This window comes from Ursus americanus, chromosome 6 (assembly GCF_024610735.1).
Source record: "Ursus americanus isolate L20-20 chromosome 6, mUrsAme1.1.p, whole genome shotgun sequence".
In the NCBI taxonomy this organism is placed as follows: Eukaryota; Metazoa; Chordata; class Mammalia; order Carnivora; family Ursidae; genus Ursus; species Ursus americanus.
Window position 1 is genome coordinate 11,016,469 of NC_142132.1, and position 4,440 is coordinate 11,020,908.

Below are 4,440 nucleotides of genomic sequence, written 5' to 3' on the forward strand. Positions count from 1 at the left end.
AATGCACATCTGTGGGAGAACCATTATTCTGCCTGCCACAGAAACTGAAGATCTGGATGCGTGATCATCACAGTCTCACTGGGGATAATATCCTGTATAACAAAGTGCCACCTTCGCCTGATTTTAATCCTTGGCTTTGAAGTCACCCTCGTGTGACGTTAGGACCATTTGCTAATATTTGCTCCACATGTCTTCATCCAGCCCTTTGCTTTTAAACCTCATGGAATCGCCTGTTTTCGATGACTTTCATTCAAAATTTAAATTCTTAAAAAACTGAGAGGTTTTCTTCTTTTAGTCAATAAAAGCTCTTTCACAGTTGCTGGTATTATGTTTGCCTCCTTTTTGCTGACGTCTGTCACCACATACTTTGTTTCTTCAGCTCTTCTCAAAATGTGTTTTGGGGCTCCGTTATTGTCCCACTGGAATGCAGGCCCCAAAAGGCTGGGACCAGGCCTGGCGTGCTGACCACCAACAGCCCCGGACCCGGCACAGCACTAGCTACACGGCAGGTGCTCAGAGACATATGTCGATGAACGAATGCGGGGCCCTGGGCAAATGATTCGGGTCAGGTAACGGGGCCCTACCTTCTCCCCAGGATTGCCTTTGTGACTTTCCCATTTCTCTACCTACAGACCCATACGCCCAGAACCAAGTTTATAGCTTCATAGACTCAACACATCTTCGCCATTCTGTCATTGAAGACGTTCCTCCCGAGAAACCAGAGTGATGGCAAGCTGCTCCCCACCTCCTCGACCTAGCACTCCCCCAGGGCTGGGGATGGCTGTCCAGTCCGCCAAGATAGTTTTCACCTCCTCTAAACGACAGGACTAAAACGTTTTAGAGAATCTGAACGTTGCCACCTAAAAGCCCTTCCTCATGTAACTTTCTGGAGAAACTCAGAACCCAAACGTAACAACATTTTAAAGAGATTTGGCATTTCCTGCCACATGAGGATACATAAAGTGAATTAATTATTGAGCTATTTTCTGTAAAGCAGCCCAGAAATACCTTTGAGGCATCTGTGTTTAATTCTGCTAAAGGATTAGCAGTCTGCCTAATTTCTCCCTTTCAAATTTTACTAACTTTTTTCCTGCTATGTTTACTCCATTAAAGTCCGTAACAGCATAAAAGATGAAAGAATGCATTCAATTGTTTATAAAATGCTAATATCTCCAAGCCTGTGGTGGCTGTTCAAGGTGATTTCTCCTTTAATGAGGAAATGACTCGGTAAATTTCTGACTCCCAATGTAAACGGTTCCGTGTTCAGTTCACAGCCTCAATAATTTATCAAGAGTCGCTTTCATTGCAAACCTAAAAAAACTGCATTTCCTATATCGTTGGCAACAAGGAACCAATGTGGTGTACGTAAGTCAAGCATTTACTCCTCTCTGAGAAGCAGAGTGTAGTCATCGTGAGGTGGTAGAGACGGTGAGTTGGTAAAAATTCCATGTGCACAGAAGCTAAGAGGAAGCCGAAATGATAGAGTAGAAAGAAATTCATGGTAGCAAAAATAGGCAGAAGGCATTGTCACCAGGAGGACTGAGCCCCAGATGAGGGAGCAGTGAATGGCCTCTGAGTTGGGGAATGTAATAATGTGGCCTTGAGAATGATGAAAATGTCTTCCTGGTCCCCCTCTGAGGATTTATCTAATTGGGAAGTATACTTATAATTGTTCCCATTATTGGGAGCAACCTAAACATGTTCTGACAAGCAAAAGACCCACTCCAGTGCCGTTGGTTCCATGAGGAAAGCAGGGGGCAGGTATGGCTGGCTCAGGGCAAACGCACCAGCACTGGGGAGAAGAACAACTCACATGGCACGTGCAGCCAAGGGAAAGTCTGTCTCTGGGGGTAGAGAAAAGCATATTTCAATGGTCATTGATGAGGGAACGGAAGGCAAGCTGAGGACAAAGCAGAAACTGACACCCTGCAAACCTCCCCCCCCCAATGTATGCAACATTCCTCGGCAGTCCTGGCTGCCCTAAAACTAAGGAAAGGAAAAAATGAATGGTTAACTGACAGAGACCACAATCCTGCGAGACCTGAGTCTCCCTCAGTTTACACATGTCCTAGTGATTTACAAGGAAGAAGTTTCTTATCAATAACCTAACTTCCAGAGACCCATAATTCAGTTTCCTAAAGCCCTAACATTACCATCCCCTCCATAAAATTGAGGGAAGCTGAGGCAGAAGGAAATGTAAATAAAACGGAATTTCTTTTGGACCTGCAGCTCATTGATAAGGACACGTGATAGGAGGAAAATACTGTAAACAAACTATAGAAATGATCCCTGAAAGTATAGTCTTAGGGGGGTGGGGGAATGGGATAGGCTGGTATTAAGGAGGACACGTATTGCATGGAGCACTGGGTGTTATACACAAGTAATGACTCATGGAACTTTACATCAAAAAGTTGGGATGTACTGTATGGTGACTAACATAACATAATAAAAAATTATTATAAAAAAAATACTGTAAACAGCCTTGGCTTGAAAATAGCAAGGTCTCCAATATCCAGCGAGTCTTCTTTGACATATGAAAGTGCTTTCTCAGCCTCCCCTTTCCCTTACCTCCCCTAACCCCATGGTATATAATCAGCCACCCCTCACAACCCAGGGCAGCAGCTCTTTCTGCCCAGGGGTCCTGTCCCCGTGCTTTAATAAACCACCAATTTTGCACCAAAGGCGTCTCAAGAATTCTTTCTTGGTCGTCGGCTCCAGACTCCACCCCACTGAACCTCACCGATATCCCACAACCTCATCAGTCACGATGGGAAACAGTCTTCATCAAGCGTTCAACAAGTAGTGTCAGGCACGGGATGGGCAGGGACACTTGTAGGCACGCAGACTTTGCAAAGGCACAGCCCCACCTCCGGGTGCTGCTGGGAGTAGAGAAGTGACCAACACAGACTCCTGGCCCTCATAGAGCTTACGTTCTAGGGGACGTCACAGGGAGTAAACAACTAAACAAGCAAACCACAAATGGTACTGATCAGATTGTGCTCAGTCCTGGGGAGAAAAGCACAACATCGAGATTCACGGAGGGTCTGCTCCTTCCCTGCTGTTGCTGTAACTGATGAGGAGAACAAAGGCAAGAGAAATGTAGCCAAAATTAAATTTCCTTACAGCTTGCAGCCCCCTGATAGATACCTGAAACCTGCACAGCACGGCATTCCTCAAGGAACTCCCGGCTGCCTTCACGCCTTCATTTTTATGTTTTATTAAAGACGAAGAGTAATCTTACCTTAACAGCAGCTAGCCCCCAAGGTCCTGAAAGCCTTGCTTACAAATTCCTTAGAGACTTAACACTATCCCTAACCCCCACTAATTAAAAAGTATATAATCAGTCACTCCTCACAATCCCAGTGCAGCTCTTTCTGCCCCCAGGTCCTATTGCTGTGCTATAATAAATTCACCTTCTTTTTTTTAAAGATTTTATTTTTTTATTCGACAGAGATAGAGATAGCCAGCGAGAGAGGGAACACAAGCAGGGGGAGTGGGAGAGGAAGAAGCAGGCTCATAGCGAAGGAGCCTGATGTGGGGCTCGATCCCACAACGCCGGGATCACGCCCTGAGCCGAAGGCAGACGCTTAACCGCTGTGCCACCCAGGCGCCCCATAAATTCACCTTTTTGCACCAAAAACATCTCAAGAATTCTTTCCTGGCTGTTCGCTCTCAGACCTGAACTTCAAATCCATCATAACAAATGACAAATTTGTGACTTACATAAACACAAAATATTTGCTCACATTTCGGGGGGCAGAAGCCCTAAAATCAAAGGGCTGGGCTGTCTTCTTTCCGGAGGCTCTGGGGAAGAATCCATTTCCTTGGTTCCTGATCCCGTTCTCTGCAACATAACGTCTTCGTCTCTCCTCTCTTCTGGCTCCTTCTCCCACTCCCTCACTCCATTGCCTTTTCTCACTCTGATCTTTCCGCCTCTCTCTTATAAGGATTCCATAGTGGTTACACTGCCCCCCCCCAAACAATTCAGGACAATATCTCCATCTCAAGATCCTTAATTTAATTACAAAACTCTCCTTTTGCCATGTGAGGTCGATATTCACAAGGTCTGGGGATTAGGATGTTCCATCTTTAGGGGACCATTGTTCCTTCTATCACAAAAAAATTAACTTTCTGAGGGTCTGAGGCAGGAGGGAGCTTGGCATGTTCCAGAGCAAAGACCCGTGGGAACAGAGCTTGGCTGAGGGGGGCCAGGAAATGAGATGGAGCCGGGGAGGTGGAGGGGCTGTGGTGAGCTGCTTGGATTTTACTCGACATTTGATGGGCAACTATCCAAGGATTTTAAGCAGAGGAGTTCCATGATTTGATTTTTGCACTTGAAAGATCAAGATCCTCCGGCTTTTCTGTGTAGAGAAACCACATGAGGCAACAGCAGAAAGAGAGAAAGAAGGAGAGAGGCTTCCGCGATATTACAGGTGCGAG

The 4,440-nt window shown here is 45.8% G+C and overlaps 1 pseudogene; it reads right to left on the bottom strand.

The window, feature by feature from the left end:
* Positions 1-2,213: 2,213 nt before the first annotated feature.
* LOC123796064 (small nucleolar RNA U3) lies at positions 2,214-2,305 on the bottom strand (annotated as a pseudogene).
* Between the last annotated feature and the right edge of the window lie 2,135 nt (positions 2,306-4,440).